This window comes from Lonchura striata, chromosome 3, assembly GCF_050655825.1.
Source record: "Lonchura striata isolate lonStrDom1 chromosome 3, ASM5065582v1, whole genome shotgun sequence".
In the NCBI taxonomy this organism is placed as follows: Eukaryota; Metazoa; Chordata; class Aves; order Passeriformes; family Estrildidae; genus Lonchura; species Lonchura striata.
This window is the reverse complement of record NC_140705.1, coordinates 94173573-94195086: the sequence shown is the minus strand read 5'-3', so window position 1 is coordinate 94195086 and position 21514 is coordinate 94173573. Positions and strand designations below refer to the sequence as shown.

Below are 21514 nucleotides of genomic sequence, written 5' to 3'. Positions count from 1 at the left end.
ACTTCCATCCTGGCACAAGCGGTTTTTATAGGGAAAATTTTGCCTGAGGCCAAGATTTCGGCAGTCTTTTTTTCCATTCAGAGTCCATAGTTAATAAGATTTTCTTTTGAACAATTCAGTTCTGGATTTGTTGAATCCCTTGATGAAGTTTATGGGAACGCTGCATTCACATGTATCTGCCTGAGAATTTCCATGATATCCATCTCGGGTTGTTCATGATCAGCGCCTGGGTGTCCTGTATCTCTCCAGACATGGCCCATCCCCATCTCCTGGCTGAACCACATCTGTTTATGTGTAAATCGGGTTTCAACATACACCAGGTTTCACCTGTGAGGGTGGGGGGGAGTTCTAATACAAACATGTATACTCCAACAAATATTCAATATCACATATATCATACTAGAAATGGCACAAATTATATCTACTACACATAACAAGGTGGAAGACTTCACGCAAGCTACAGATGTGGTTGCTTCACAAACCCTCACCAAAATGTGGTTGCTGTGGTGGAAAAGGGTAGGTTTGTCAGAGGGAGAATTACTGGGGTTCACAGGTATAGAAGGAACAGAATAAAGCAAGCAGGGCTTAGTATTTCAACTCCAGCACCTTGACAGCAGCCAGAGCAAAGATCGTTGCAAAGAAAAACTCTTTCAGGTAGAAAAGGGGCATCTTTTTTTGTGGGCTTGAATGCCCTGTATCAGGCCACAGTGGCTTTCTGAATTGCTTTCTGTTCAACCAAATTTTATTGCAAGACAGGCAAAAAGGATTCACCTTGCAAGAGGTGAAGTGAAAAGGAAAACATAAGGCAACTTATCTGTCCTCAGAAAGACTATCTTTGCTTTTAAAGCTTCTGTGCTCTCCTTTGGGGTTTTGTAAAACAAGATCTGGAAAATGCAAATATTTCTGCTAATGCTTGCTCAAAGGGACAGTGCTTTGGCAACAGAGAGTCTGTCCCAGCACCCTGGCTGTTCAGCACTGTCCCTGGCTCAGGGTCCCACTCTGTTGGCTCAGTCAGCAGTAGAAACTGGGTAAGATCAGGGTGAAAATGGCTTTGGGAAATTTCTTCTTTTGGAGAAAGAGCCTAGAGGAGGGGAAAAGTGAAAGCTCTGAGCTTACAATGCTGCATGGCTTGGGTCTGGTGAGCCACTCTTCTAAAACCTAGACCTAACCAGGCCATGAGGGACTGGACAGGGAGCAAGTCAGATTTCTGTTTAGCAGATAAGAGACAAAATGAGAATACATTTAAAAAATACATTTTATAAAACCATTAACTATCAGGTTGAAAGAGACCTCAAGGTCTCTTGAACCTTTCTTGGCATGGTGTAGACAAGATGGCTCAGCAACCTGCCCATGCACTCAAATGTTCAGCACTGGGGAATCCACCACTTTTCTGGGGAGGTTATTCCAGTGGCTGATTGTTCTCATTGGGAAAAGTTATCATCATTTCCAAGCAGCATCCTCTGGAGTAACTTGTACCCACTGCCCCTCATCTCCCTCTGCAAAAAGGCAGATTCCACTTTCCCTGTAGCCACCCTGTAGATACTGAAATATGATGATACCGGAACCTTTGGCTTTTTTGAACTTCTCTACCAAAAACCCACCCTTCTGTAGAAAGACTGACCTCTTCTCTGCTTGGCAGAATTCTGTGTCAAATACACAAACCCAAGAATAGATACATGCATGATATCCATGCCCATCCCGAGGAGGACAGTCAGGAAGGGCAGCACACATGTGACAGCTTTGCATAAGTGGAACAAAAGGAGAGCAAAAATTCATATTTCCTGTTTCCTCATGGTAGTCACTTGCTTCTGCCACTCCAGTAGCTAGTTAAAATCCATTTACTTTTTTTTCCCTGATACAGAAAATACAGATTCCCATGATGCAGCTTCTCCTCACCCTCACAGAAGAGTTTTTCCTTCATAGACTTATCATTTATGATAAGACAGTGTGGCAACTTTTTTCTTTTTTAATCCAAATATACCTAACAAAAAAAAAAATATTTTCTGTTACTTATTTCCAACTCATCAGCAGTTAAAAATCATCAAGCTTCCAGAAACTGAGGGTGGGGGAGGGAAATCTGCAACCTCATGTCACCTGTAAGAGCAGAGCATAATCCTCCCAAATTTGGTAACTTTGCAGACACAGAGAACTGTAGAAGTTAGCAATTTTCACTGATCAAGAAGATTTCTGACTCTGCATAACCCTCAGTCCTACATATCCTTGAATGCTGTTTCCAGCCACTCTGTCTATTAATAAGTTATTTATGCAGGCGTGACTCTTAATTCTACATCATACTGGGGTTGCCCAAGACTCTCCGTTTTGGATGTGTATTCAGCTGCCAATGGCTTTGCCAAACTTGTGTTTGATGCCAGTCTGCCTCAAGTTAATTAACTCTGTAGAACATAAACACAACATACCCTGCACCCACAGAGCTTTGCCCAGATTAGGAGAAATTGTAAATGATTAATTGAAAAAAATTCAGTTATCCATGCAATGCTTTGATGAGAGCATCTGAAATATGGCAGGAGGTAGGATTTTTCTGTGCTAAAAGTGCTGTCCTTGCTGTAGTTGTGAAAATCTGTACCACATCAAACACCTTAAAAAAATTCTGTGTGTTTTTCCCTAACCCTCCCTAGCAAGATGCTTATTCTTAAGCTACTTACAGTTTATCACCTCAAGTCCCAGGGCTACTGTGACTTAGTCTGTGGGCACAAGACTGGCAGGGGAGATTTCATCTTCTGCGCAGATTTCTGCTCTGCTGGGGCAGTGGAAAGAGAGGACAACAGAGAGAACCCTGTGTCAGCAGTAACAGAAGGGATGGGCAGGGACTGTTACTGGGGACACTGAGGCTGGCTCTCCCATCCAACTCTCCCAACATTTCCCCTCTCTGCCCAGATGCCTATGTTAGATGGGTTCCTGTGGAAAGCACTTGCATTTGGGAAGCTTTTTTGTTGCTGAAATGCTGGAGGAGGATTATAAAGAGGGAAGGACTGGTTAGAGTGTTTTGAGGTGTGGGAAGAAGGAAGTTGCTAAGAGAAAAGACTAATTTGGGCTCCTAAATGTCTCATTACTTGCTCATGCATATTCCTAGTCCAAGGTTGAGAAAGAAATCACTGCATATCCAGCCCTGACAGCAGCTTAAAACCTGGATTCTACATTTTTTCTCTCATAGTGAGGAGGCAGGAGACCTCAGGCTGTAATTTCAGTTGTGCACCCACTTGTTGGGAAAGATGCTCCTGCATGTGCTCACAATTTGATTATGGATACACAGGAATAAGCAGGTAATTCTTATGTCCTTTACCTTCTCAGGACAAATGAGCACAGCTAAATACTGTCCGAGGTGTGAGTGCAACATTTAGTACTCAGACAGCACATCTGAAAGAATATGGTATACAGGGAAAGAGAAAAGACATAACTTGCTCAAAGAAATAACATTCTTTATTTCCCTTCCACCTCCATCTGCTTCATGGAGCAAGTGAGTGGAAAATCATGATCCAGAGGGTAATGGCTGGCTAAGAGAGGCTCCCAGGTCCACTGCAGGCCTGTTATGCTTCAAGACATAGCTCTTGATCAGCACTGACAGCTGAATCCTCATCTTTGTAATCTATGGCTTGGCTGTGCAGTTCTCTGCTCTAATTATTCTGCATTTGTCTCTCCTCCCAGCCTGGAACAGGTTTTCAAAGGCCTGAGACCACTGGAACGGGGAAGATTTATGGAGCCAGTCAATGCTGGTTGCATTCTGCAGAACTTTGAATAAGAACCAAAAGACTGTTTGAATCTTTGGAGGGAAGTTTCCCTCTGATTTGAGTATTATTCACTTCCTGGTGCACTGAAGTTGAAGGATTAAGTAACTTTTCCCAAATATAGAATGCATCACACCCAATCACACACACACACACACACACACACTGCTGCCTTCTTTAAGTGAAGCATCTGAGGAGGAAAATGAGATTACAAATTTAGGAGTATAATGAGATCAAGTTAAATTCACACCATTTACCCGCCTAGGCACAATCTATGTCATTAGAAAAGATTAATTTTTTTGTTGCAATTTCTAATCTCATTATACCTTTTGTCACAAGGATGATTTATCAGAATTTCAATACTTAATGCCATACATTTTGTATGTTCACTTGGCTTCTCCACTATTTTATATTTTCATTAGCTGGTATTCACTCACTCATGCCATACCACTCAGCACAGCTATAAATAGAGAGACCAACCAACCAAATCACACAATATTGAAAAGGTCAAGGTAGTATATTACATTACTATAACTTAGAGAATACTATTTACAAGGCATTAAAACTTTGACTCCTTATTTATGTGACAACGAAAGTAGAGAAAATAGGAGGCACTGTGAAATGATCACATCATTACCAGACATCCTTGAGAAACTGAGGGATTGTAAACCTCTCAACATTATTTTCTTTACAGCCTAATATAAATTCATGCTATTCTTTAGGTACTTAATATCTTATGCTAAGACAGTGGTCTCTTCACTGCCACATTTTACATTTTTAAATAGAAATATTTTAAAAGCTCTTACAAAATAAGTGTTTGTTTGTTTTAAGGCAGAAATCTCTTTTAGCTAATTGTAAAGAAAGTGAGCCAGAAAATAAAAATAAAGATCTGTGAAACTTAAGATAAGGATTATTAGTGACTACTTTCCTTCACAAAGACAGTAAGAGAATTATGGCTTTTCTCTCAAAGTCTATGGAAAGGACCTGTTTGAGTAAACCATAAAGTACTTTTAGGGTGACTGTGAACACAGGCTGTTCTGCAATACATCCACCATCCTGTTCTCTCTAAAGACACCCTTATCTGCATGGTGAAATGTGTATCCCACCTCTTTCCCCAGCTCAGGATTCCTAAGTGATCAAGTCCACCTGAAGATCCACAGTTTCCATCCCAGGCCCAAATTCAGTCTGATGAGTGCCTTGCATCATTGCCCCTGCACCCAGTGCTGTTTGATCCTGCAGAAGGGTTTGGTTCACATCAAGGTCTCTTTGCTAAGTCAGCTATAGACATGAGGTTTTACCCAAAGAACAAAAGTACAGTTAGGATGTTCAAGACTAGAAGAGCTGTCCCAGACACAGCAGTCATGGCCCACATGACAATAATCACAGCTATAAAGAGTCACAAAGGAAAGGTGGATATTTTTAAAACTGCGGGAAAAATTAAAATGGAATGAACAATGCTAAAGGGACAAAGAGAGATGGTATTAGCTTGGCTTTTTGAGATAGCTACAGGAGAACTGAGCTTAATACTCAACCACAGGGCACTTTCAGTATGTTCCAGGCCATCCTGAACCTCTGGGCAAGTTCAGGTGTCCACAATCCAACATGCTGTGGAAGAGACACTGGAGGCTGCCCTGCTTTCTCCTGGTAGAGATGGGGGCAATCTGTATTTGGATGTTTGATTAGATCCTGGCATTATACAGTACTGTAGGTTTGGGGAATCAATAATGATACCATTACAGGGGACTTAATTCATGGAATTGCAATTAACTTGAGAGATAACTGAGTAGAAAGCTCAGCTAATATTAAAACAACAGCCATCAGTGACCTAATTTCTATCTTCTGAGCCTCGCTTCTTCCATGAGAGAATACACAATTCCCAGTGAGTGAGAGGGGATGCCAGAATAACTCTTTGAAGACTACTCACGATTTCCAGTTTTAAACAGCATGGTTGCAATAATGCATGGCCAGATTTCTTGATGCAGAGCTGGAGCTGATCTGGCAGGTCTGCCTCTCTCCCACTGAGTCCCTGTTAAGAGATCAGAGAGGTTGAGCTGCAGCAAAGCTGCAGAGTCTGCAGGCAATACAGCTGAATAGCCACATTTACCTGCTGATGCTCCTTAGGTGCTTATATGGCAAAATGACCCTGCAGGTTCTATTTTTCTTACAAGAGACTTGAAGGGTGGTATGGCTTTTTGGAGAGGGGGGTGCTTTGGGAGGGGGGCTCTTGGTAAGTTTTTTTTGGTGGAGTGTGTTGTTTTTGCTTTGATGCCATTTGTGGGTTTGTTTCTTTTTTCTAGAAAAGTGCCTTGATAGGACTTTGCTTAAGGCCTTGTCCACATAAAAAATATGTCCTAGTAGAAGTGATGAAGCCTCCTGTCCTGACAGTGACAATACAGATGCTATTATTTAAAATAGCAAGGTTGTGCACACACTGCTAAATAGTTTACTGAGGAAGGGATTATATTCTTCCTGTGTCACACAATTTTCTGATTAGAAAGCCAAGGCTGTACTCTTACAGCTGACAGAGTCCATAGGTAAAGCAAGCAAGTAATTTGCCATGAAGGAGACTTAAAATATATATATAAAAAAAAAACCTGCCAAAAATAAAAAGCAACACCAGGCCAGCAAGGTTACCAAGGAGAGAGCAAAAGAGAGAGAAATGTGAAGTAGTGCATCTCCTGGCTGATCCATGCCTCCTGAAGCTTCCCACCTTGAGCTGGTGCCTTGGCACAGTTCTGGCAGGGCTCTGGGCTCTCTGGCAGCCCAGGTGGTGCAAATGGCTGCTCCACTGTCCTCCCACTCCCAGCAGACTTGCTGCTGCTGGGCGTGTGGAGAGTGAGCTCCACTTGAGCCAACAGAGCCCCTCCACTTTTGGGGGGATGGCTGGAGGGATGCAGAGCACGCCTTATGGGATTTTGCTTTGAATCCTGCAGCATATGGAAATTGGTCTGCAAGAAAAATGAGAAATATTTAGAAACAGTTGGAAAGACTGTCATTGAAATTTATCCTGGCTATGTCTAAACATGGAAAAGGACAACAGAAACCAATGTTAACTTCAGAAAAATGTAAAGAGAACTGACTCTGCAACAAGCAGAAGGCTTATTTCTTTTTAAGTATAAACAATCTGGTGAGGAGGAAGAAAGGCAGAACTACAAAAATAAGCCAAGGCAAGTAAAAAATAATGAGGGTAAAAATTAATAATACTCTGCATCAGTTTGCAGAGCCTTTTTTTTCCCTTGTACAGCAGTCTCCAAATATAACTTTAAGGGAGAAACCAGACAAAATATTTCTGTTCTGAAATATCACAGTGTAAAATGGCTTAAAAGGAAATTGTGCTGGGGGAAGAGGATAGCCTTCAGCTGTGGGCAAGCTTTTTAGACCCCTTCCTTGGGAGACTAATCTGTCTACAGTCCTTAAACAGGCAAACCAGCCTCCACAGGACCCCTAAATGCAGGTGACATGAACACCTTATGTACAGCAAGGACAAAGCCTTAATAAATCAGAAAAATTGGATCATTTTCTTCAAGCTTTGTCCATTTGGAAGCCTGAATTACAGGGGAACATTGATGCCTTCAGGGGCAGTTAAAGAAACAGGTGAGATGACACAGAACCCTCGTTTGACCCTTCCCATTTTTCTGTCCTCTAGCTGCATCACTGTGCATTAAACCCCGGACTCCCCACTTGTCTGGTTTTCTTTTTTTTCCTCCCCTCAGCTCTGCAATGTTTCTTTTCACTTCTTTGCCATGGGCAGTCGCAGGCAATGAGAGCTTCAAGGCTGCAAGCTTGCAAAAGTGCAGAGCACCCCCTTCTAAATCCAGGTTTCCTCTCCCACCCAGGTTTTGCACTAGGAGAGGTCCTAGCCATAGGAAGTAACTCTTTCACCAGAACAATAATGCTTGCAACAGCAGCAAGCATCCCTTGTGCAGTGGTTCTAGTTCCAAGGCAGAAACTTTGTTCCCGGGGAACTTGTAAAAAAAATATTGTAAAGACAGTAGGAAAAAATTAGTGTGCAAGCAGTCTAACAAAATGTTTGAAGTACCAAGACTAACAATAACTGTAAATAAGGCTAAGAACAGAAGTAGAAAATAAAATTGCTTCTAATGTGAGCACCACAGCATTTACCATTTCCCATAGATGCCAAACAGAAGATTATCTAGATTTTCAAGCGACTTTGTCTATGACAAATTGGCTGAATGGATTGACAAAACTAATGAAAGATGCTGAATGTGAAGCACATTTAGTACAGAAGCACCATGACAGATAGTAGTGTAATTCCTATATGCAGCTGCTGAATCTAACAATATAAATTCAATGCAAAGCATGAGTTTCTTTCCCACAGCTTTAGCAAATCAGAGCAACCTAAATTTCCCTCTATTTCTTTTAAATGAAAGTTAATTTTAAAAGTATGTATGCATATAAATTTCAGAAAAAAAATATACGATTCTTTTGCTTTCCTTTCTTCCCACACATTGGTGTATCTGAGAACACCAATTTTTTTTTTTTTTAATTTGTTTCAGTTTCCGTTTTAGAACTCTGACAGAGGTGGAATTTGGTTTAGGAGACCAACTTATTGCATTAACTTATTCTAAGCCTGTTATCACAACTTTTCATTGTGCAACTACCTGGAAAGGACTAAACAGAAAAATCACCATGCTCATATTTGCAGAAATATGTCAGTGATACTTTACTTAACATAATCCATGATTTTCAGCTGATAATTTATGTTCAGATCATAAATTTCAAATTCACTTGTTACTCATAAACCTTTCCAACAGATGACAGGAACCACATCACATCCTGTGTTTTTTCTCCTTCTGCAATACACAATTTCTGTATGTGACAGCAAGCAGGGGGTAAACTGCAGATTCATTTCGGTAAAAATTTCTCAATTAAGCTTCTCTCAATAAAATATTTCTGTAAAAATTAATTAAACAATTTGGATTAATAACATATTGACTTGCTGATAATATATGGCATGGCTTAAGAATTCCTGGAGGAAAACAAAAATGAAAATCAGAAATAATCAGTGAATAATGTAAATTTTTTTTAAATGTATTACATAAATTTTTCAAATCTTCCTGACTCATAATAGAGCAAATACACCCAGTGCTGTGGAAATGTGGCATTTCCTGGCCGTCATTGCACATGTGCTGAAGCACCATCCTGAGTTAGGCTATTCCATGACAAATGGGAAATAATCTACCTAACCTAACAGGAAAACACCAAATTTGGACTGATAAGGCGGCATATCTACATAGCAGGACATGAGCCAAACTAGAGGGGAAAAAGGAAAAGAGGTGGAAACCAGTTAAAGTACAAGTGAAACTCTTCATGGCTGAGGCATAACTCCTATATTTTTTCATTGTCTGAACAGGGAACATTTAAATAATTTCCTGGTGTTTCCCTCCCATCTTTCTCATCCCTCCCTTCCTCCACTTGCAGGTTGTCTCAGATCACACCTTTGTTTGTTAAGGTAAATTGTGGCACATCTTTACAAATGATTGAGGCCACACTGAATACCATGAATTACAATGTGAAACGATAACCAGTTTCCTATAAATATCTCAACCAGCTAGCACCAGGAAAGCAAGGGAGAAATCTTCTACTTTGCACAGGGGTATGTGGCAAAGTGACAATTTTTCTCTTTCTTTGGGTAAAATTTACTTGTTATTAACATGAAATCCACCTGCTACAACATCTTACCAATATCTGACATGACCCAGAATTGCGGGGTCAGCATGAACATAGAGTGCACCACAAACCATGAAAGGACACCATTAACATAGAGCAACACAAGTAGGCATTAAAAAAGTCAACATTTAACCCTGGATTCTAGCCCTTACCATATTTTTGGCCTTTCAGCAACTGAATTTGTGTGTGCTAGTAACAGAAGGCTAGGCTAAAACCAAAAATTCCACCTGTGAATTAGCGGCCCATTTTTTTCAAGTGCCTAAAAGGCATTCAGAACCATCTATGGGAGCAGACATACTCAATGCACAAGCAAAACTTCCTTTTGTCTGGAAAAATTGGATAATTGCCAAAGTTAGCTGCTCATCTACTTGACTACATATGTAGAAGTTATAGTGCATGACTTGTATGGATATTGGAGGAAATAAATAATTATTTCAATGTTTTTAATATTCAAAAGTAATAAGAATAAAAATGTTTTAAAAAAATCTGTGCTTACCTCCTGCACTCAAATCTTCCATACACTGAGATTTTGTGCTATAAGGCTTTTGCTCCAGTAAGAATAATGTTTAGGGAAGGAAGATGACACCATCCATGTAGTAGGAGGAAAATAAAAAGCACTGTTAGGAGCTTGGCAGCAATATGTACAGATATATTTCCTTTTAATGGCAAATACACATCAGATCTACCAGTCATACACACATATCTCAGTAGGTATGGCTACATTTTCCTCCTGATTTTGCTATCAAAGTGTTTCTTTACCACATTTATATGCCCCTCAAAAATATACACAGAGAAGTAAAAGGTTTTTAGATCAAATGAGAGGTTCCTTTGCAAGATATTTTTGCCCATTTATCTAAAAGCCATATACAAACTGTCTCAAGATGTTCCCAAATTGCTTTCTTACTAGTTTTGCTGAATTCCTGTTAGTTCCTGTTTAACTGCACATCTGGCTATTGTTATTTACACAGCTTCCACACTACAGGGTGCTGCAGGACATAGTTTTTGTGAAGGAAATCCTTGCAATCAGCTGTCCAACATATGAAGCTACATTTGACCACAGGGCATAGAATGAGGGCACTGTTATTATGACCATGGAAATCAAAACTGTTCCACCATAAAGTTCTGAGAGGAAAGAGGTGAAGGGGGAAAAAAGCACAATCCCCCACATCTCTAGGAGCTTAATGAAAAGAAAAAGAAATCCTTTCTAAAGGCCTGAGGTTGAAAAGCACTGAGTTCCAAAATCCCAGAGGCCAATGGAAGCTGAAAGCATTCAACATCCATTTGGCCTGGTCTTATTACTTCAGTACCCTCCTCAAATCTTATTATTTGCAGCATATATTTTCTAACACATAGCAGAAAATGGTGCTAATTGCAACAGCAGTATTTTGGAGGTGGTAGTTAACTGATAAATACAAATTAGAGACAAACTTCAGAGTTTATTTAGCACACCATTTCCACTTGCAGCTTGAATATGACAAAAAACAACTCAGCTTGCTGCAACACACTCCAAAAGAGTTACAGAAGTGAATTGAAGGTAAATAGATGATTTAGAAAAAAGCTGAATTTTGACATATGATATTGACTTAAAAGTTCAAATTGTCCCTGTTTAGTTTTCTGAGCTCACACTCTGGCTCTGCTGAGCAGCCAGACTTTGTCTTCTGCTGTGAAAGGGGAACATCACCACAACCAACAGATGCATCACCTGCAAAGAAAAGGTCACTGTTACAAACCCATATCAAGTCCCAGTCCAAAATGTTTTGTCTTTTTCAAAGCAGGCTGCGATTCATTTATGGTGAAATTTAATAGGAATAAAACATCTGCTCCCTTGACAAGAAAGACTAACAATATATACTACATAAACAGTAGCAGTTCACAAATAGCTTAGTATATATTTAATTAAAGTGTCTACAAAAAAGCAAATAACGTCTCTATGCAATGTAAAGTATTAAAGCAGTTAAAGAAATCCTTTCAGCGGACATGGCTGAATTTTTATCAGGCTTATTTTATGGTTTCATCTAGAAGTCACACTTCAGATTATATCCAACCACTTTCCAAAATTCTCTACTAATAATCTTCCAAGTTTTGTGGAAATGTGCCCAGGACCCCTCCATTCACAGTTTAAGAGTCTTTTCTTAGGCACTATCACAACCCTCAATGTTGCATTTATGTATCCAGCCACAACAATATTTTATTGCCTTGCATAACCACTCTGAAAACCCCTTCTGGAAGTCTCCCACTTGTCAAATCATCATCAAGCTTTATGTGAAAGAAAGAAAGCAATAATCAATCTAGGATTCAATAATCAATCTAGAATTCCCAAAGGAAGCAATAATCAATCTAGGAACAAGAGAGTGCATGTCATATTTCTCATTGTATGGCAATGTTTTACCAGTTCATTTTTAAAAAAAAAAAAAAACAAAAAACACACACACAAAAAAAATTTGGAAGACTGTAGTCAGGAAGATGCTACAATATTTGGGCAACAGGAACTCTGGTTTGGTGTCTGTAGAGGGGCAGGGAAAAAGCCTTGCATCTAACACATTATTTCATTGTATGCAACCACAGTGGGAGAAAAGTGGCAATTATTTTTTGACTGATCTTTCCATCTAGGCTAGACAAAAATGCAGATTTAATGTAGCTACTGCACACACAGTAACAGATAGGAGGTGTCTCTATAAACTCCCAGCCTGTGTTGCTGTGGGCAAGCTGAGGCCACAGCAAGAGTCTCTGAAAGAGTGAAGGAGTTAATTATTGTTGTACACAGTTGTAATAGTGCAAAGGTATTAAATCTCTGCATGAACTTTTGCCATCCATTGCTTGGAGCATGTTTGTATACATAGAACCTCTCTAATTGTTACAATAAAGGTGATTCTTCATCAAAACAACGAAACAAGATATTCACTTTTCTGTGAGCAAGACAGTTCATAATATGAAGGAGCTGGGCCTCTGCTTTGGTGCTGACCAGGGCAGAGAGTTAACAAATGGATGGAAGATACTGTGCAGCTCTAGGGCAACAGAGAAGCATCTCTATCCATCTCCACAGACCAACTGCACGTGGCAGGAAAGCAGCAGTGCTGAGGAAGCACCACCCATTGAGATGTTCCAGGTTTGGGCAAACAACTGAACAGTGGTAAGAAGGTATGAAAAAATTCAAGATGTTCTTATTTCTAGACTTTCTACCACTATTAATGGTATGTTTTAAAGCTTTCCCTATTTATAAACTTCCTGTGCTTTTGTCTGGCTCCCTCAGCTGAACTACAAAACTTCTGAAAATCTTCCTCACATCCCAGCCCCAACCTGTGCCTGCCATGGCAACTCTAACTCAGGTCTCCTTTACTGCTGACTACAGAATTATTCTCCCAGCACTGCCACTGCTTACAGATGTCTTTGTTTAACTTGAATATTCTTTAGCTTCTGCCAGCATTTTCCCCTAGCTAAATTCCTACTAAATGTACTTTACTTCTCTAAGCCTCATCAGCTATTGCTCTAAATGCAACCCTTCAAGAGAAAAAAAAAATCTCCACCTGTCTTTAATATGTGTTTCAATAAAAGAAGGATTAGAAATCTGAACTTCTGGGCTGTTAAGCAAACTCTTTTCTGCCTCCATTTATTCAACCATTAAATGGTTATATTTACTACAATATCTCAAAGAACAATTAAAAAGCTTAATGCTATTAATTCAATACTACTGATTCTGTCTTGCTACAGAGAATATACAAACATTTCCATGCCAAGTCAATATGTATTTACAAGATTTATAGTTTATGGTTTGTAGTCATTAGTATAACATTATTTGCAAGGTTAATACCCCAGCCCTATGGAGCAGAAGGTAGTATCTGCATTATAGGCAAGATTATATTCTTACTTGTTAGCTATTCCTTTTAAGTAAGCCTGTAACACTTATTTTCTCCTATAGGACAGTATTATTAATAAATATGTACTACCAGTAAGCTTTAATTTATCTAAAAGCACATTGTCTTAAAGAACTTCTATGGAATAAAATTAATCCTTTTTTTAATACCTATTACAGAATCTTTTTCTTACAGCTCTTTTAGCAAGGTTTTCCCCTTAGGTCTGTATATTACAAAAATATTTTCAAAATAAAGTAAAAACCAAACAAAAACAAAGTGAAGAATCAGTAACCCATAGAAGTACACTGAACGTCATTGTAATCTAAACACAAGAAACACTATTTCTAAAATTACAGACCTGAAATTGTTCTTTAAAAACCAAAACCAAAACAAAACCTCAAAGAAAAAATAAAGTAACTTCCAGGTTTGATTGTGCAGTCCATATTTACTGTAACATGAACACGTGGGACCATCCTCTGTCTCTTGAAAGGAAAGAGGGCTGCATTTAGCTGCACTAATCTTCTCTAGGAATTATAGAAATTATTCTGCTCTGTGCAGGAGATGATACTCAGCCATTTCCAGCACTAATTGGACTCAAGTATGGTACGACCTAATTTCTCAGCATATACTGCAGAGTTTTGAGGTTCCTGAATGCTTCAGCCTTTTGAGAATTTTGGTTTTTTTTTCTATTAGCTACAACTTCACTGTCTCCGACTGCCAGCAGAGGGAGAAAATGGAATATGAAGTAGAGAACATAATACAACACACCATCTCTCATCCACATACTGAAATAAATATGATGTGGTTTCAACCATTTCTTTTCTAGGGCAGGGTACACTCATTCTAAGTTTCCCAGTCTACAAATAATCTGATTAATTTTATTTGGTTCCCCCCCCCCCCTCCCTTCTGACTTCCCCCCCTCCCTTTTTGCCTTTTGTTTCATGCAGGCAGGATCTTTATGGGATATATAAACAGTGCAAGAATTATGCAGAAGGGGTTTATTATGAAACTAGGAATCATTTCATTGACATTAATGGGAAAGTCTGTCTCTTGGAGAGCTCCACATTTCTAGAAGCCATTTCCTGTTCTCAAGGTCCCTTAATGCAACAAGCCAGGGCAAGATGGGAATTGCTTTACCTCTCTTATGCCTCAAAGACCTGTGTTCACAAGATGGGCTGCTGAAGGGCTACATTTTTTTAAGTACCAGCAGTCAGTCTTCTATATAGACTGGATTCTGTTTTAGTTAACAATTTGTTAAGCTTGCTGGCACACAAGCAGTTATTTACACCAGAGGTGAAAATAACTTCCCCCTAAAGCTGCCCTCCCCACATCTGGGAAAGCACGTACACGCACCAGGCTGCATAACACACTATTTAAATAAAGTGCTTTCTCATTCCTTCCTCAGGCATAAAAGCTGTTAGCTGTAAGAGAGACAAAGGACAGACAGCTCTGGCTGCTGCCTCATTGCCTCCCAGCTCCTGGCACTGAGGCTTGGCTGGCTGGGTCAGGAGCTTGGTCCTCATTACATGGATCCTCATGCTCCAGGTGAGGATGTGCCTGTGACTGACAATCCAGGATCCCCACCTAATGCCTGGAGCTTGCACCACCTGCTTTAAATAAGGGACTGGGGATGCATTGGTACAGCCGAAGTGGTAGAGGTTTGCAGGAATAAACTACTTTCTTATTGCTCTCATATTCCTAGAACCTGTCTGTAGGTTGCTCTGCTCTTTACACCGGTAGCATTTTACACACACAGATGATCATGGATCTAACAGCAAATGATGGCAGTGCTAAGTTAGACTTCCAGCTGTCTACAGGTGTCCATGAATCATCTGGTGTCTGGGGAATTTCTGTTCCAAGGGTGAAAGAAAGCAAGCCATGGAGAGATTATTGATGGCCAAAAAACCTTAGATGCTCACTGAATCAACACCCTCGTCGAAAACAAAATCATTAGCAAAGGGATAAACCCAAAGTGAGATCCTTGCTCTAGCAGCACTCAAAAGTGTTTGATCTGGGACTTCTGTAAACAGAGCTTAGTTTCTTTTCCTACAAGATTTGATTCTTTGAAACAGAAATTGGGACAAACTGCTTTCTTCCCATTTATATCTTGCTAGGTCAGAAGGGATGTCAGAACCTTTAAGGACAGCAGTTTCAGAGGGCCAAGGTGGTTGTGAATAGGACATCAAAGAAGGAATAAGAGGTAGCAGCTCAAATAATAATACACCACAGGAGAAAAAGTTCTACAGTGGTATGCAGAAAAGCAGGGGGTTACAAGACTTAAAATTTGTGTTACATGAGCTCAGTATGATAAATAAAGCCTGCTACCATCAATGACCATTGGAACAATGCAGACACCCCCTTCACCGGGGTACTGACAGAGGAAAAGGTTATCCAGAGCATCAGAGAAGGGCTGTGCTGAGGCACAGCAACAGGAGCAGCAAACTGAACATGCAGTCAAGGGAAAATGGGCCATAATAGATTCAGGATGGAACAAGAGGCTAGCTGACAAGGCCACAGAGGAGAGATGCCAGCTGGCTCACATCCTGTTAAATGACAAATGGATAGAAAAAATGTCTTGAGGTTTCTGTCCTGTCCAGCCCAGCAGCACTGAACACAAGGCATGGGGCTTTTCTGCACCTCCATCCACAGAGTGCTGCAGCTCTGCTGACTGGAGAACAGACAACTAAACACAGTCTGCTGCTCAGCAAGGCCTCTTTGGGCTCTGGGTTACTTGTTGTAGGATGCTTGCAGAGCCAGTTGCCTTCCCTGCCCAGCTAAGGATACGGTCTGGGTGCTGTCACCAGGATTTCAGGGTAAAAACTTCTTCATCCCTGGGGGCACAGATACCATGGGGTGTATGGCAAACCCCCTGGGATGGACCCCAGCACTGCACTTAGGCCCACGGATAGACTGGCACAACTGTGAGCTTGTGCAACCCTATACAGGCTCAGAAGTGATTTATGAGCAGTACAGAGGACCAATAAAAGTTCAGTCAGCATGGATGTGTATTGCCTCTTCCAAAAAAACAGTGAAAGGAAAACTACCACCTCCCTTTGAAACAGGGGTTCAGGAGCCTGACTGCAGTAAAACTACATTCATCTGACAATTGGAACTCAACACACAGCAGTTGGCAATAAACTTCAAGGACCAGGCTGGTGCTGCTGGAGGAATGGTGCAGCTGGCTAAGCAATTTTTATCTGCATGTAAATTCTGCTGATTTAACCACAGCTTCCTCCAGGGATTTCTCTAGGATATAGATTTCTCTTATGTCAGAAAGACTTATCTATTTGAGATACAAAGTCAGATGCCTTCAAAAACTCTTTGCTTCCTGGTTGTTCCTGAGATGTGCTCACAACTTCTGCACTTCAAACACTTGTCATGCAGGCAAGCCTGTTGAATATCAATTATTTCCAAAAAGGGCTCCTTTCCAGAAGCTCAACCCCACCTTAGCCAGCACATACACAGCAGGTCTGTGCTGTATCACTGTGTATGGCTGCTCATATCACCTTTGTTATCCATAACAGGTTCAGTATCCATAAAGGCATGGATATGAAGGAGTGGCTTGGATTTATCAGTGTCTACCTCTATAGTTTTTCTTGCTCATGGCACCAGGGAAGCTCACACACTGTATGCCAGTGACAAGTTCTGCCCCAGTGATAGAGATTTTAGGCATGAGCGTTCACTGACAGCTACTGGGCATGCTCTGATGTCTAAGCAGCTCCCAAATCAAAGCTGGCAGGCAGCTCACAGGGAGACTTGGAGATTCATGTTCTGCAAAAACAGGCCTATGGACTTCAGTGAAGTCACTGCAGCACAGCAAAGGAAAAATCAGGCCCATATTGTGCCACAAATGGCTTCTGCAGGATTCTTCTGCAGGTATAGTTAATTCTGCATGGCAAGAAATATTTACCCAGATTATTTATTCCTCCTTTTCTAATAAGACTCTGACTTGTTTTCTCTCAAAAAGTCATATTTTTTACTCCCATTTGTAACTTGCCAGAGGCAAGAAAAGCACAGCAAGTACACAGAAAGCAGAGACCTACCAGAATTGCTCATTTTAGTCTTAGACTGCTAGTGGCATTTGCTGCTTGTGTCAAATTCTACAAATGGGACAGGCACAGGGAAATGGTTTCCCAAGTGGTAATTCATATGGCATATTTAGAAAGTACTGATACAACTAGAGAGCATGAAGGCTGTAAATATAACCTTGCATATTGGAATCAGCACATTTCATGGCATCCACATGCTGCAGAGGAGGCAATAGCCAGTGCTATACTCATGACTGGGATGAAAGAATATGGTAATGAAAAGATTTATCTCCTGGAAATAATGCTTAAAAAAAACCCCTGAAAGTAATTCCACATGTTCTAATATCATTCTCTACTTAATTTTGCCTGATTTTCTTGTAAACAACTACAAAATCTAAAAAGCAAGCTTAGGTCTATAGATTTTATTCTGTTTCCATTCACTCCAATACAAGCCTAGAGTAAATTAACTAAAGTTAATGTACAAACAAAGCCATAAAAGTATGAATTAGATCTGATCTACTGAAAGGTTTAAGAAAAAAATAATAGTCCAGTTGTAAGTTGCTGGTTCAATCAAGCCAAGGCAAGAACAGTACTGGCGGAAACAGATACAGAAATCATGATATATTTGTGTTCTGTGTCAAAAGCTAGGTTTTTTAAAGAGTACATGGCACAATACTTGAATTTGTTTTAGAGGGAACATAGCTGAGACCTGGTAACACTTGCTGTTTGAGGATTTTAGTTTTTTCAACACTGTGTTAGATATCATATGCTGTAGATCAAATTCCCAACTAATTTAAGTGGGTGTAACACCTTTAATTTCAATACAACTCCATTAGCTCATTGTAATGCTCAGCAATGGCATTTTCATGAAATGTATTGGTACAAGCCAATGCAATTTAACAACACAAACACAGCAGTATTTGGTAGAGATTGAACTAGCTCTTTTTGGTAATGCTAAGACCAGAAAAGACCATTACATTATAGAGTTTGATCTGCTGAAAAGCACAGCCCATTCACTGAGACAAAACCCCTCATTAAAATAGATTAGAATTTGATCTTGAGCATGTGAGAGAAATATCATTCTCAGGTAGCTAAGAATTATGGAACAGAGAATGGACTGAGCAGCACCTAACCACAACCATCCACATTTTGAGTTCTGGTCTCTTTCCAGCTCTGATTGCCTCTCCCTATTTCTGCATTTAAGGAGGAGAAAAAAATTAAAATTGGAAAAAAATTAAACCACTCTCTTTAAGGCCTGCAGACAATTGCCTGAAGTATGAGATACTGTAACCATCTGAACAGAAAAACAAAATACACTGATACTAAGCTGAGAATTTTATCTTCCTTACTCATCTACAGAGTCAGACCAGACTAAAATACTCCTTGGAATGAATTTGAAAAACTCCTTGTGTCCACTCACCAGGTAAATTATCTCAGCACTTAATTATCCTGTTCCTATGGAGAACCTTCTCTTTTCCTGCTCCTTCCTTGTGCCTGAAAAGCTCCCTCTTATGCAGAAACTGAATTAGTTCAACTTCACCTTCCAGCCACTGAACTGTGATGTGCCTTGTAGCAGCTGCTGTCATGGCACTTTCCACGTCTCAGGACTGATTTCCAGCCACGACGTGCCCCTCTAATGCTGTTATTGAAGAGACTTGGGCATGCAAGTGGTTCAAAAGTCTGTGGTAAACTGCTGCAGCCACTGGTTCAGTTCCAATTGCACTGCATCATATTGCACAAGCTTCTTAAAAAGCCAACAAATAGTTAAATCCCTGTACATGCTAAACTAGTGTGCACGGAACATTTCCTTTTATCATTGTTGAATCTGTCCATTGATTTCACTCCCGAAATTTCACATCCTCTTTCAATCTCCGTTGGACATTATTCGCTCTATTACCAGTCCTCTTTTCTGAGAAACTCTGCAAGTCACAGGATTGTGTCACAGCCTGGCATGTCAATAGAAACTCTGAGGAGCAGCAGGCTCCCGTTTTCGGGGGAAGCCTCTAGAGACAGTGTCTCTGGCACTCCTATGCCATTCTCTGTGTTATCTGCAGACAAGGTAGATTTTAATTTAATGTTTTATACATCGCACATAAGGCAAATTGGCTTAGTTTTAAATCATAATACAGTTTTATGGGTAAGTCAGCATAAATACAAGGATAGAATGTCAAACAAACTTCTAAGATCTAAAAAAAAATGCCAGCCCCTACATCTCACTCTCCCCAACTCTCCCCCCCCAAAAAAAAAATGAGCAGCCTCCCACCACCATGAATGTTTTCATTAAATAATGCCTAAAATATTTAAAATATCATTCCTAAGACCATTCTCCCCACTCCTTGCAGGGATCAGCTCACCTTCCCCCACTGAACTGAGCTGTCTTTCTGTCTGTCATATGGGGTGGGTTCATCCCCTGGTTGTGCTCTAGTTCCAGGGCACTCCTGGCTACTGCTGCCCCAGCTACACCTCTTTTTATGTTTTTAGCACTTACATCTAACAGTCACCCAACTGCCCTTCAATATTTGCATAATTCCACTGCCTTCCCACAGGGGACCAGCACACGACTCGCAAGCTGGTGAGCACAGGGAGTTGCTTACAGAGACTTCACACCAAATGCAAACAGATATTTTCACATCATCCAAGCCAGGTTCTTCAAAATGGTAAATAATAACCATTTGCTCCACTCTTCACCAGAAGCATATGATTTATAGCTAGAAAAATAGAATTATATGGTCTAAAAGTTTCTCCCTTCTGCTTGAAGATTGACAGTTTTCTCTGGCGGTAGCTTTGGATGTAGAAAGCTCTCAGGAAAGCAAAAGCATTAAAAATAAATGCAAGATGCTTCATGCACGTTATAACATACTGAACCCTCAGAATAAATTATTTATACCAAAGGTTGGATGTGCCATAATAGCATCCACCTAGCAGCTAAAAAATGTATTGGAAATAGGAGACCAAACCACAGAGATTAAGAGAAAGACGCCTGCCAGCTTTGGCTGAAAACCTGGTAGGAAAAATAATATAGTGCTTAACTGAAATTATTCAGAGAGTAAAGGGATGATCAATTCACTTGGGTTTTGGTTCTTTTCTCCCCTGATAGTCTACAAAAGAGCACAAGGATCAGAGAACTTTGCAGAATTATGAACCTGGTGTATTTATTTATGCTGTACATCTCTATTTCTATGCAAATAAAAAAGGACATTGTTGTCAATGTCAAAAAGAGGTACAACTTCATTTAAAAAGAGGTACAACTTGAGATTTCCCATGCAGTAATAATATAAAATATACAAACTCTTTTAATCAAATATATTAGTCTTTACATTGCTTTTAGCATGCTATTAACTAGCACCTTCCAGTAGTATGGTGTTAACAAGATTAGCTTTGTCCAGGATACTTTCTGGAGTTAATTGCAACCATGCTGCAATCAAATCACCTCCCCCAGGATAGGGCTACATGGTAGAAAGAAATCCGTTGCATAAAGCAGCATATAGAGCACTAAACACACACTTCTCAGCTCAGCACAGCACCATATTTATCTCCATCTCCTTGCCATTAACATAAGAGACTGAAGCATTGGAACAAAAATCCATATGCTGATCTGGGGATGCAGATCTTTTCACACCATGGCACAGAATCTAGAGATGGGAGCTAGTGAGGTAGAATACTAGGAGGAACTTATCCAAATCCCTTTAGTAAATCCTTACTTCCACATTGTTGAATCCCTCTTTTACACAAACTGGCAATCAGCTCTCTTCATACCAAGTGTTTGAATCAAGAGTTAAAAAATAGTGTAAAATAATTACTGTATCGTATGATTTGTTTAAAGTTCTCTTTATATTCTGAGCCCTCCCTCCACCATCAGAGAGCTTTTAGGTCAGAACACAAACATACCCTCCCCGACAAGGAAAACCTTTCAGTCAGAAGCCTTTACTGTAAGAAGTCAGAATATTACACTTGCAGGATATTGCATCTCTGTGAAACCTTTTCATCTGCCACGCTGACATTGTCAGAGTCTGGAGGTTCATTTTAATACAGTTTGTTCTTCCTTCAGAGAGGCTCCCTAAGCAGGAGAAACCTATTAACCATGCACAGCAGTGTATTACAAATTCCAGAATGCAATATTCCAGACTGCAAGGCTCTTCCATAAAGCAAGGCAACCTTCTACGTATCATAAACAGGGGTTTGCACACACAGAGACCCACCA

At 40.2% G+C, this 21514-nt stretch overlaps 1 long non-coding RNA gene across 1 annotated transcript in view; it reads right to left on the bottom strand.

Annotated features, from left to right (window-relative positions):
- Window positions 1-5950: 5950 nt before the first annotated feature.
- Window positions 5951-21514, bottom strand: part of LOC146768018 (uncharacterized) — a 59500-nt gene continuing 43936 nt past the window's right edge. The window contains exon 4 of the long non-coding RNA XR_014953958.1: window positions 5951-11136. This is a non-coding gene — a long non-coding RNA (uncharacterized LOC146768018). The remainder of the gene's footprint in view (window positions 11137-21514) is intronic.